A 13,950-nucleotide genomic window follows, 5' to 3' on the forward strand; every position below is an offset into this window, starting at 1 on the left:
ATTCCAACTCAGACTACCATCTACCTTAGGCGACTTCAAATGTTCTGTACAGTCTATGATACCTGTACGCAGGATGTGAAATTCTGCTGAATTGGGCGTTGCTTAAAATTACTCCATAGCTCTCTCTCTCATTGCATGTTCTTTTTTCGAACTTTAAAACATGCAAAAGTAAGTAATTATCGCTTATAACGAAACTAAATATGTAAAACTATAGCCGAGACACTGTATAAGGTTTACCACGACCAGAGAACGATCTTATGGTAACCAATTTCGAATGCTCACAAGTTTATTAATAATGTGACTGCTTCACTGCAGTGACATGTAAATTGCACCAATGATTCTAACTTCTAGAATTGCAGCAACCCGCCGTGGTTGCTCAGTGGCTATGGTGTTGGGCTGCTGAGCACGAGGTTGCGGGATCGAATCCCGGCCACGGCGGCCGCATTTCGATGGGGGCGAAATGCGAAAACACCCGTGTACTTAGATTTAGGTGCACATTAAAGAACCCCAGGTGTTCGAAATTTCCGGGGTCCTCCACTACGGCGTGCCTCATAATCAGAAAGTGGTTTTGGCACGTAAAACCCCATAATTTAATTTTTTTTTTAGAATTTCAGCGCCCTCGTGCATTCACAAATGTGGTTGCATGGTTGGCCTGAAGTGCAGGGAATGCACACATAAAAACCTCCAGAGGTGGTGGCCAATTTGAACAGAGAACCATTTTTTTCTTATTTGTTTTATTGCGGAGTAAAAAAAAATGTTCCAGTTCAGCTCTGGTTTGAGCAAGAACAAGTCTATTTCAGTTCAGTTCCGGGTTCTATACCTCAGGGGCACTGAAACATGTAAAAATCGAATGAGAAGGTTGAAGTCAGAAAGGGAGGCAGTACCAATCATGCCTTCAGACAGTGTCATTTTGGATCAGTAACACCCGCCACACTACTGAAGTGTTAGTGCCCTATTGTAAGCCTGGCTGTCATAGCAGGATGTGGTTTCGGCGGAAAATAAGACAGCCCTATAGGGGGAGAAACGCATCAACATTGCTGACAAAACTGCAGCGTTAGAGCATTACACATGACATATCATGGGTGGTTAATGTTGCGTGGCACTTGGGTTGGTGGCAACAAGCAAGTGTAGTAAAAAATATTCGCCCGCTTATGAGATTATCGCACTACAGTGTGCTGTCTTCCAGTAGCAAGAAGAAAACACAACTGCATTATTTTAAACATGAGAACAGCGTACTAACACACTGGGAAGCTTAATGTCAGCTGTTCTGTTGTAAGTCCACCACAGAAAAAATAGCCGTCTGCCAATTTATGTCACCTAACTGCAGGTTTAGTTTGCCCCTCAGTTACTGCCCCCTTAACAGAAACGTTGCAAGAGAGTTACTTTCAAATGCAAGTGACACAACTTGAGGCATTCTGTATTTCAAAGAGAAATTGTGTGCCGTTTTATATCTTTTGTGAAGTTCACCATTGACATGCCAAGGCTTTTCGCATTATTAAATGCAGAAACATTGCTATGCCTACCCAACGAGAAATTTGTCTGTCACTTCAAACAATGAATGGCTCGTACCACCTTAAGCAATGGCTCATACCCCTGTAAGCAAGCAAAAAATTCAAAGGCTGATACCCACGTAAGGCAGCGGCTACAAGCTCTCAGCAAAATGAAGCCAACAATGCTTACATTCATTGAAATCACTCGTGCAACAAACACAACAGCATATGTTTGAATAACGAACAAGCTCAAAACAAGCATCTGAAACATCAATAATGCATTGCATACCTCCTTAGCAAACATGGTTGTGGTTTTGCAACAGCTTTGCTCAACTAACCCTAATTCACCTGAATTAACATCAAAGGTTGAGGGTTCGACTCTGACCAAAGGTCAAGGGTTGGAGTGCCTTGATTAGCTCCATCTTAATTACAATTGGCTAATTACCTTCACCTTCATTAACATCAATTGTCGTGGGTTCGAGTGCTGCAATTAATTCTATCTTAATTAAACCTACTTATCCTGTTCGCTATCGAAACTGATTAGCGAACGACCGATGAGGGTTGATAAGGGTTTATACTGGTCACATGAAGCTTGGTCACATGGTCATATACTGGTCACATGAAGATTGATATTGACACTGGGCTGCGCGGAGATGAGTAAGTGGCCCAACGCTTACGCGTACTTAAACAACTACCAGAGCAGTTTCTAATATTTTTCTAGCAATGTTATCAGATAAATAAACATGCTCACTTAGCACGGCGTTCAGGCACACTGGGTCAATGCCGTCCTTCTGGCCATGGCTGCCTTTTGCACCAAACAGTGTGCGCCCTTTCAGCTTGCTTTCTTTGAAAAGGTGACGCAAAAGGGCTCTAGCAAATTTTCCTGGCCCACCCTAGCAGGACATAATGAGTCCGTTAAGGATAGCTTCTTTCACCAAGACGCCTCCGCCTATGCAAACCTGTACACTGAAATAATAATTACTATGTCATAAAAAAGGCTAGGTCTTTTGAAACACAAATAAATACACCAAAACTAGGGTACACAAAGGTTGCGACTCTGAGAACAAGAAATATCTCCTGAAGCACTGCACAGTCACTGCTTTGAAGATGAGGTTCGCTACTGCAAAAATGTCTTCAAGTGGTCCTTTTGCTCCTTAAGGGTCCCCTGTCAGAAGTTGAGAATTTGTTCTATAGCGGCAACTGTGTACCAGTCTGCAATGAACATACAGCTGCAAGATCTTTTAAATGATGCTCCGATAGCAAACTTGCAGGAATTTTGTGAGCTTGGTGGCAGTTGCAGTTTCTCGCTTACCTTTGCTACCCTCCCCACAAGCACTCTCATCCTTGCCTATTCTGACCTACCCCATGCATTACAGCGAAAGCTATAGGTCGCATCAATACACCAAATGAGAAGCTTCTCCACTGTCCCCGAATCGCACATTTTATGAAGATGACTGATTGGAAGATTCAAGATTGATCAGTTAACACAATATCTTCTGAGAACACACAGCCGGCTTGTGTCATGTTTACCGCCCCTAGTTGACTGGCCAATCGGCAGCTTTAATCATGGTGGCATGTGCACGACCTTAAGGCATAATGACAAACTAAGCAATCGGGAAAGCCTAACAATAGAATCTGTATGTCTTCATTTGGGGCTTCTCGGCCTCATGCAGCACTGCTATTTTCACCAAAAATGGTAGCTGGAGCATTTTATATGGTACGAATGTGTTTATTTTAGAAGTACAAAAGCTTAGAGGGGTTTAGGTTCCTTTTAATATCTTGAAGAGTGGTATAGCCTAGTGGTATGACTCTACCTCACTGCAAGTGTCATGTAGGCTGTGTGTGCCTAGTTTGATGCAACAGGATATGGGAGGTTTCCAAAAGTTAGTTGAGGGCACAATTTCATTTGTTTGCATTTTTAAATGTTGCTAGTAAATAAATTCTGAAAATGGTAACCAATTGGCAATATTTTCCATTGCTCTCCAATCTGCCTCAACCAGATTTCGACTAAACACCACCTGAGGCGTAAATACACTACCTCGGAAAGCCTTGCACCTTACTACACTGCCCAAAATATGTGTAATTTACATACCTTTCTGCATGCAACAAGCACATCTTTCTCTTTTGCCTGTCATTTTTTCAAGTGTTTAACCATCTATGCCACATCTGTAACGTGCACAGCAGCACAAGCATGTTTGTTGGCATGTACAACAAACACAGGACTGCATGATAACAGTACTCGAACTTGCACCATCTTGATACCATCACTCTAGCATATATGAATGTCAAACATTTGAAAGAGACCACACCATGCCAGTTCATTTAATAAAATACCTTGTGGCTGCTGGCAGAAATAATTATTTCGGTGTGCGAAATATAGGCTGATTATCACAAGAAATACTGGATAGTAGGAATTAAAACTTATACCAACAGTAATTTCAAATGATTTTCAGGTCACCTTTACTGGTCCTGCCTTTTCACTCAGACACATTGCGAACTAGACCATCACATAACAGAGTATTAATTGACATCCCTGTGCTGCTGTTATGACAATACCCTTGCACCATCTATTCGAAAGCATCCATAGCAATGCAGCTATATTTGGGAGAATTAATGCCGGAATGCACAGCTCAAAGAATTCTTTTTAAGTTAACGGTACTTACACCACAAATGTACATTACGAATTGTAATAAACATTGCTGTGCCAGACACAAATTGTTTCCTGAAGCTTTGTAAGATGTTAAGCCTCCACACATGGGCACTTTGCATTTCTCCACAAATGATCCGACATGTAACAGATACCCATATGTGACCATGTACTATTCATATCCAAAGCAAGGTAAAGAATGGTTTTCCAGCTATCGTACCATGCTGTTGAGCAAAATGGCTGCTGCACCAATTCAGCAGGTTACTGCAGGGACATGAGTGACAATTATAGCAGTCATTTAGCTTTGAAAACTAGAGTGCCAAGTCGGTTAGAACAATCTTTATAGCCTAAGTACTCCTAGGGATTTAAACTCTCCCAGATATTTGAAACTCCACAGTATGCTTTCTTCATTCATATTTAAGACACTCCCTCAGAAATAAGAGAGTGGCTTTCATGCACCTCTGCTGCTCCTAGGTAACTTTCGCGCTCATCTGTAACATAAAAAAACACCGACATGAACTTATAGGTGATTACAAAGCCTTTGCAAGTAGATAGGTAGGTATGTTGGTATATAATATTGAAACTATTTACTCAGCAAAACGGTTTATTAATTTATGTGGTTTAATCCCCAATCCAACACAAGGGCTTTCAGAGACACTGTTGCGAAGGGCTTCAGAATATTTCACAACTTTAGATTCTTTAATATGCCACCTAGAGTTCGGCGCACTAGCATTCTTGCATTGCAACACACAGAGGAATGTGACCGCTTAGGCTGAGAATCGAACCCTTGACCTGGTGGTCAGTAGAAAAATAGTATAGCCACTATGCCACCACACCATACAAACCCAAAAGTCATGCAAGATATATCTCATGCAGCAGTTCAAGTGTCACACGGAGATGCAAAGTAAAATTTTCATGCATTTCGTAAAGAAAATTTAGGTACATACTCGAAAGGTTAAATACTACAGTGTCAATCTACATCATAGATCCACATTACAAATATGCAGGATCTCGTTAACTGCATAATTATGCTAAACGCAGCATAACTATGCACTAAATAGCAGTAGACGCTATAGTGGCAAGTAAAAATTTCTCTTTACGAGGGCCGTCTCGAAAAGAAATGGGTTGCTACGGTAAATGTTACCTAAGATACGCACAATGATGCTTATGTTGCACAATGGTGAAAAGTTCCCCGACTCTGGCAAAACCAAAAACCATGTGATAGCGCACAGCCAGTGCCAATCAGAAACCCTAATCTTGGTGTAAAAGTCAAGCAGCAGAGGTGATAAAAGTACGGCAAGAGCGATGTGTGCGTGAGTATGCTTGTACGTAGAGTGAGAACCGGCACCGTTTCTTTGAAGCTTAGTACTTGCTGCCGCGTGGCTCCAATCATTCCGCGCAATTTGTGCGCAGAGCGTCACGTACACGTCCTTGTGCGGTTTGCACGGGAGCGTCGGTGTAGCTGTCTTCATGCACGTGCCATTTCTCGCCGGGCAAACGGTGCTCGAGTGCGGTGTGCAGCTTGAACCAACGTGCCCATTGGCACTCCTTTCGTTTCTGCAAGCAACGCAGATTCGGATCAGTCCACCTCAAAGAGGCAGTAGAGAACTCTAGCGCTTTTTGGTTATCACCTATTAAAAGCGTACAGCACACTTTAAACGGCAATGCGCCACGCTAGCTGAAGATGCTTACTGTGGTAGGGTTGGCTGCGATAGGTGATAAGGGCAAGCCCGTCGGCGGCTATGTTCTTTGCCGATGTCGCCACTACACCTCTGTTTATTTGTGATGTGTATCCGTGTAACATCACCGTGCTGAAGCAGGCCTTATCGGTAATGGTGCATCCAGACAAAAGACCGAATCCGGATTTTTAGCGGACGCGGACTATGCCACGGACTGTCAGACTGCAAGCAAGCACATCCACACAGCGGACGAGGCCCTAGCAGACGACAGCGCCACAGAGCCGGATTACTCTCGACCGCAGCCTCTGCGCTGGCTAGCAGCAATCTGGTCTAAGAGTTTCTTGCGCAAATTGTGAGAGTATTCGACAAAATGGAGGCCAGCAGAAAGCGACGTTTGGCCGCGATGGCTGTTCTGTCAGAAATTGACGAGCACTTTGATTTGCTAGTGGAACTTCCCGAACTGCATTGGGGCCATGGATGGCAAGCACGTACTCATAAAGAAGCCACCAAATTCGGGAACTATTTGCAGGGACTACAAGAAAAGCTTCAGTATAATTCTCTTCGCTATTGTCGACGCAAATTACCGGTTTTTATATACTGATGTCGGTGCACCAGGCTCGGAAGGAGACGCTGCAGTCTGGCGAACGACACCCCTACAGAGAGACATAGAAAACAGAAGCGCAGGCCTGCCAGAACTTGTGAAGGTGTCCAGCTCACCTAATGTGCTCCTTCCACCTGTGTTCATTGCAGATGACGCATTTCCGATGGGACGGAATTTAATGAAACCTTTTAAGGGCACAAATCTGACAGAACTTTAATTACAGGTAAGATGCATATGCACATATAACAGCAGATATCAGATGAAAGCTTGAACTGCAACAATGCATTTTTGTATCTACTAATGTCTCCAAAGTTACTTAGTTCATACTGCACATGCTACATTCTGCACTGGGATGTGCCAATGTTGGCATAAAGCAACTCCACTGTTTCATTTCATTACATGCAAGCTCATATGATGTAAGCAAGTTATTATTGCCTAAATTAGTGGCTACTAATATTCAGTGAAGCCTTAATTTCTGCAGTCATTAGTTGGGCTTTGTGTTAGGCAGGTGGTGTAGCATATTTATAATTCCTCTGCCATGCAATTCATGATCTGAATTAACATCTCCTTTACTTTTGAGGTTGTCAAGGGCTTGCCGTATCGTCGAAAACGCTTTTGGGATATTGGTGAACCGCTTCTGGTGTTTCCACACAGTCATCAATGCATCTCCAGAGAGGGTGACTGCCATTGTCAATGCGGCATGTGTGCTGCACAATTTTCTAGGCAACGATGTCATCAGTGCGCCAGACTTAAAAGTTGAACCAACCCCTGCTGGGTCACTCCTGTCCGGCCAAGCAGCGTCACGTGGCAGAATCGGTGCTGCAGTGCATGATAAGCTGTGTTCGTCCAGTGATGAGCGCCGTGCCGTGGCAGCGGCAGTTTGCCCACTTGAATGTGAGCTTCTACAGAAAACCTCGGAAGTGAATACAAGTGTCAACATTGAAATGGAACGAACATTTTATTTTTCCTGTGTTTTATTAAACTTCCATGTTTCTTTCCATCACCTGTAGCATTTCCACTTGGCATGACAGCTGCCTTGCTTTGGGTATCGCCCGCACAGTCGCAGCGACAAGCTTCCCGAAGTGTTCACACGCATCGTCAGTGATCACAGGTTGTGTTGGCTGCATGTTTACGGCTATTTTCTCGAGCACCTTTTGCCGCTGCGACCACGTCTTCACGCGGATTACAATTTCGCCGTCTTTTTCTGGTCGATGCTTCACTTAAAGATGTACTTGGTGCTGCGGAGAGGTCGGTGTGCGCTTCATTCTCTCTCTCCGTGGTGCAGCCTTCATTATCTAGGACAGCGTCATCAACTGTGGCAGCCTCATCCACTGCGGCTGCATCTGGTGTCTTATGAGTGTCTTGTGACACAGGAGGCTGCAACAAAGGGGTTCTGACTCAAATAAATTGTAAAAGAACGAAATTTTTTGCCTGCAGCAAAACAAAGCAACAACGTTTTACTGTAATTACATTAACGCTTGGCAGGACCAAATTCGCTCTGATAACGCGTTATATTGGATGCATCCGAATACGGCTACAAAACGTGCAGTACATTATTGAACACAATTGAATGGCCCTTCGGGTACAAGATGCATCTTGAAATAAAATTTAATATTTTAAGAGATTAGTAACCGGTTGCCTTTACAAGCATACCATTTCTGGCTCAGCCACCTCTTGCAGAGCATGGCCCATTACTGAGTGGCATACTTTAACTTTCACCGCATCGAGAAATTTCAATGCCTTGAAGAATTTCCATCGGCCTGTGTAGACATCGCTGGCGGGTTGGCCACTCTTCGTGTGCTCCATTTTGCTTCAACCGGTATGTTCTCTTCTTATTGTCGAAGAACCTCTTCAGCGCCTCTGCGAAAAATTTGGGTAATCAGTAACACTCCCATAGCAGCATGCATAAGTCACAGAGAGCAGTATGCGAAAAGCCTGACAAGAGCGAAGATACCGTTCCAGGAGAGCAGGCCTGGTCTCTACCACTACCCCTACTGCTCCCCTGGGAAAAGCAATGATGTTATTTTAGAGGTAAAGGGCCGACAAGCCCGAGAAAGGTACAATCCGGCGTGACTAAATACGAGCGCCACGGGCGCGATAAAGTCTGTCCGATGTACCGCTCCCTTAGAACGGCCTATAATGGACCAATAACACCGCTGCAAAATAAGGCCCCTGCATTGTTTACAATGTCAGTCACGGAAGAGGCAACCTACTGTCTCATGTAATATCGCATCGCTTTTTCAGGCACTGGAATATGTCAAAGCACTTACTGACGCTGTACGGCCTGTAGGTTGGCCAATTCTCCTTCATCTGATCAACAGTGTGTTCCCAGATTGATTGTTTTTTTTACGGTGTCCGCATAATCTGCACGACTGAGGTCCCACAAAATGGAAAACTCTTCCACCATGTGGACGAAATAAAAGGCGGCGTCATTGCACAAATTCATTGTTCAATAGAAGTGAACGACACCAGGAGCTACGAACTGCTGAAACCAGGCGCCAGCAAACGGACTGATGCTGACTGCAATGCAGCTGTCCTCGAGCAAGAGAGAAGTGTACTGGTTGCCAGACACTTCTCTCCTGGCCCGTTAAAGCTGCAGCTTTACCCCGCCAGAACCTGGATCTGTCCGCGTGGCTCACGGAAGAGGCGCGGACGAAGCACATCGCTGATGTGAGGTCATGTGACGCTCCGTCCAGCCCTGCAAATCCGTATTCGGTCCTTCGTCTGGATGCACCATAAGTCGTTCTCCGTGCACCTCGAAAAGGCCTAGTATATTTTGCGACGTACCGCATCATTAGCCACAATGCAAATCGAGGCGCAGTTAACCACTACGCAACAAAAAGGGTGATAGCACCTACTGTAAGGTATACGATGAGTCACTACGGACCAAAATTCAATTATGGTGCCCTATGCTTCGAAAACCATGATCTCATAAGGCAAGCCGTAGTGGGGGTCTCCCGATTGATTTCGACTTCCTGGTAATGTTTCACGTGCACACAATGCACGAGCATATTTTTGCATTCCGTCCCATTGGAATGTCCACGCAAGGGATCGCACCAGCGATCTCGAGCTCAACAGTGCACTGCCATAACTACTGGCATAGCACAGTGGCTGCGATTATCGATTAAGCAACCAGCCTTATGGAAACTGGGTTGGTAATTTGTCACGACCATGTTTTAACCATTCGTACATTTTAATCTGGTATGCATTAACAACTCTTTACTCACATTTTATTGCCTCTATGAAGAAGCAGTGTACTTCAAGGCCAGCCATGCATGAAAGATCTAACATAGAACAGAATAAATAACGCTCTATGCCTTAGATCAGAAAAGTTATGGATTACTCAGCAAAATTAACTCACCTTTAAGGGGGGACATGGGTTGTGGAGATTATTGCCTGCATCTTATGGCCAAATCTGATGAAAATATACAAGCTTACTTAGTTTTTCGTGCTGATTTCAAATATGCAATAATCTTTCTTGTAGGTTCATTAGTTCAGGAGATTGACGGTGCTGCCACTCTATTGTTTCCGGAGACAATGGAAAAAAAACTGCTCAGCAGAAAGTGAATATTATTGCATAGCTAGATACTATAATGTACAATAACTGCAATGCTGCAAAAAGTTTTCAAATGAAATTTTAATTAGTCATTCTGCAGGTGATCAAAATTCTTTCCTTGACCTAAGGCTACCACAGCAAAAGAAAATTCATAAAATGGAAATATACATACGCACAAATTTGAAATTCTGCTCTCAGCAATTTGTAATATGTAGATTAGGCTTTCTGCTAAAGAAAGATTTAGTGCTCTAGCTGTTCTAGATCATGAGATATCACTTCGACAGTCTAGTGAAGTGACCCAAAAACATGTTTTGAGAAAAGTGAGAAAACGTGCGAAACCCTACTTTATTTACAAATTTACAGCTGTAACAGCTCAGTAGGCACCAGGCATGTAGTCCTGCTGACTCCCAGCCCCGGTGTGCCGCTTTTTGAGGGACTAGCGCAAATTTTCTGATGCTTTGCATTTCTTGGCTGATGCTGTCATTTGACGCCTATCTTTCTCGGCCATGAGGGTGCGACTTTGCTCGCTCGGATTTAGACATAGTTCTTTCATTATGTCCTTTGAGGCCCTTGCCCTTGCACACAACGATGTTCCCAGTATGACCCACGTTCAGTTCGGCGTAAAGTTCGCGAACCGACCGCGCGCAGTCGCTCGTCAGATTACGCGCCGCGCGATCGGCCGCTGGCGTCAACTTCGTCTTCACGTAGCTCTGGCACGTTTTCGTGTGAAGAGCCCGACGTCTGATGCCCATCAACGAGACAAACGTCATTGAGCGCGGTCTGTCGGTTCTCCGTTGCCTGCATGGCACGCGTAGCCAAAACGTTCACAGCAAAGGGTTTCATTCGTTCAGCACTGTGAACGCGCGGCGAGCTCCACACCGACGCAAGCTCTCCACAATTTGCGCACATAAAACGCAGCTTCACAGCGAGTCCGTATTCCCGCTCGTCTCGGACGATTTATAAGGCACCACTGCAGATGTTGCAGTTCGCAAATGTTAATAAAGTGTTCACGGCACTCAAATCCACAATCGTTAACGTAGTCCCATCAGGCGGGCGAAGTGCATCGTCGGTACTGTCACCCACACTCGCGTTTCCTCTCCGTCGCTGGAGCGGAAGACAACTCCGATAGCTTTGCTTTGGCTTTCGCTTCCTCCTCCTCCCGCTTGGAGGGTTGCCGGTAGATCGTATCTTGCCGTACGCGAGCGCTGAGTCGAAGGGTCAACGGCAGGCGGACTTGTCACAGTATCCGCAGCAGCCGATGCCGTCGTTAGGCCTGCCGTTGCTGCATCAACGATTTCGGCATCGGTCGCTGAGGTTGTGGCGTCCTGAGCGTTTTGCAGTGTTGAGCAGCGTTTTTTGAAGTTTTCGATGAGTGTCCGTCCCACTTTTTGCGCACCAAACTTGTGCCGCGTTCGAAATTTGCGTTCCGTTTCAGATATCGCGTTGACACTGGGGCAAGATGGCGCACCTCAGTGCGCCGCTCCAAGCGCGGAGCAGACGATGGCCATGCAGTTCCGCCAATCGGGAGGCAAGCTCAAGTCACATGCACCGAGTGACGAATACGAGGGCGTTCTAGTACCTTTCTTTGCCGCGCATTTTATAAGTGGCCAATGGCTGAATGGGGCCCGTTCTGGCGGGAATTTGAAGGGAAAAGTCGCCTCTTTCAAATGAGACCATGATCTCCGCGCTAGCACACGTGGAAAAGCAGGCGCGCGTTTCGGAAAATATGCCGTTTCAGCGCAAGTTCCGCCTGAAATTCCGCTAGTACATGTCGTATAAGGCGTCACTGCGGCTAAAATACTGATGTTATCGGTATGAAATTAACAATATAGATGCAATAATAGCTGTACATTCCAAAAATGCAAGAAAAAAAAAGTTTTTTTCGCGATTTTTGGTCGCCACAACCCAGTACCCTTTAGCACTTCATTCTCTTCCGGCTCTTTCAGTCTTGTCGAGCTGGTACATGGTGCCTTATATAAAACGAAAGAAAAAAGGGAAGCGAGGGTCATTGCACAATATGCAAGGTACGCATGAAAATCATTCAGAAATTAGTTGAAGTTTGCATTGTAATATAGTTTATATAACTGCAATATAACTGCATTCACGCAGTTTCGAGCAACACCTCGTTTTACTTCTTTTACATTGTGCCTATTTAACTCCCTTAATTTGTTTTCTCAGGCAGTTTTATATTTTCTATCCAAGTTTCACTTGGCTAATGTATTTTGTATATTGTTTTACTTGTGTATTTTGCTAGGTATCGTACTTTTGTATAACTTTTGTGTTTTCTTTTGTAAAAATTTTGTATAACTTTTGTGTACTTTAGTTGTTTTTTCCGTAACGCGCAAAGCTCGCATTTCTTCATGTATCGGTTCCCCCTATGTAATACCCCTTCGGAGGCCTTTAGGGGTATTATGAAATAAATAAATAAAAAATAGTATTAAACTCGTATTCCATTAAGAACTCAGGTGAAAATTTGCAACTAGGTTGCAACTGGTTCCACTTGGTCCCTATTGCAACTGGCCACAGTAGAAGCCTACCAAAGGTATCTTCTGCTTATGGATTTCACGCAACAAGGGCAGTTCAGCTTTTTTTTTTTATTTGAGTTTCACCTTTCGAAGCGCCTTCGAAACATCCTGTATTTTTTCAGTAAGGAGACGTGACAAATTCTTCAGTGTGTCAGACATCCATGTTCTTCTACTGCAGTGCTGGATTGTAGCTGAAAACAATACAATGTTTCTTGCATAAGTAAAAATAGAAGTTCAAAAATCATACAATGATAAAGTGATGCAAGCGCAATATAGAAAATATTCTCATTATGACAAATGCTCTTATCTGTAAATTACATTATCTGCACTAGCATAACTTAAGAATGAAGTGGCAAATGTACCATTGTTTAATTTAGGCAGAATTTGTATATATGCTTCAGCTAATTACACTTGCTCATCCCCGTGACACCACAATAAAGGCATGCTCTTTTAATACAAATAATTTGGCCTTGTAAACAAACTTTTCAATGTGCCAAAAATCTAGGCCTCAACACGACCCTTGTGTTCTTTCATCAATGGTTCAGTTGAAACTCACTTCAGTCCACTTAAGGTCACTTAGGTTATGCATTTCCAGAAGTTGTGCACTTCAATGTAACTAAAATTTTATGATCATTACTTCATAGATGTTCATCTGAAAATTATGATTGTTAATAAGTCTTCCAGTGTTCATTCGTCGCTAACAGTGTGAACATAAGCGTTCTGAAATCATTTGCTTTGACTTCTTGGTTTACAAAATATAGTAATATAACAACGCAAGACACTCCCATAGATGAAAACTATCAGCACATCTTGAGAACTACATTTTCACACACAAAAGCACAGAGAAAAAATGCTGTCCGATTCTGTAGCAGGGCCTTGCACAAAGTTCTTAGGCTCCCACCAAGCAGCGTAAAGTAGAGGCAGTACAAGAAATGAAAATCAACGAAGAGATACTGTGCTGTCTTCCATCGTTTTACTACAGCCACAACCTACCCAATACTGTTGAGTGAGCTGCAGCATTCAAACCCAAAGCTGCATATTTAGTGGTGGCATTAACATTTTGTGACAGCTTACCCGCTACAACATCCACCTTCTTTGGGGTTAACCACTGTTTCGGCAGCTCGCCCAATGCGCTCTTCCTGGGGGCTACATTCCCACTGACGCTCCTTGTGGCAAGGACAGTGTTGCTCCACAGCGCCTGTACTATGTCCTTGCACAAAAGCGTTCCTTTCTTATTGGCAAAGATTTTGGCCGCTTGTGCACCAGAAATACAGAAGCCATCCTTTAAGTGAAACTGCAAAAACAAAACTGCAATGGTCTTCAGACTAGTTTACGTAACGTGTACACACACAACCCATGAAAATAGAAAAGGGGCAGCCTCCAAATTAGCTTAACAGAGTGTCACATAGAGGCTACAGGTTCTGCTGCTACGAGCAGGCCAGTGCATTTTAT

General features: G+C 44.0%; 1 long non-coding RNA gene and 1 pseudogene across 1 annotated transcript in view; both read left to right on the forward strand.

Moving 5' to 3' along the window:
- LOC129385681 (uncharacterized) overlaps positions 1-13,950 on the forward strand; it is a 140,858-nt gene that overhangs the window by 110,595 nt on the left and 16,313 nt on the right. The window lies entirely within an intron of this gene.
- On the forward strand, positions 4,374-13,053 carry LOC140219461 (putative nuclease HARBI1; annotated as a pseudogene).

The sequence above is a fragment of the Dermacentor andersoni genome, chromosome 7, assembly GCF_023375885.2.
Source record: "Dermacentor andersoni chromosome 7, qqDerAnde1_hic_scaffold, whole genome shotgun sequence".
NCBI classification, from domain to species: Eukaryota; Metazoa; Arthropoda; class Arachnida; order Ixodida; family Ixodidae; genus Dermacentor; species Dermacentor andersoni.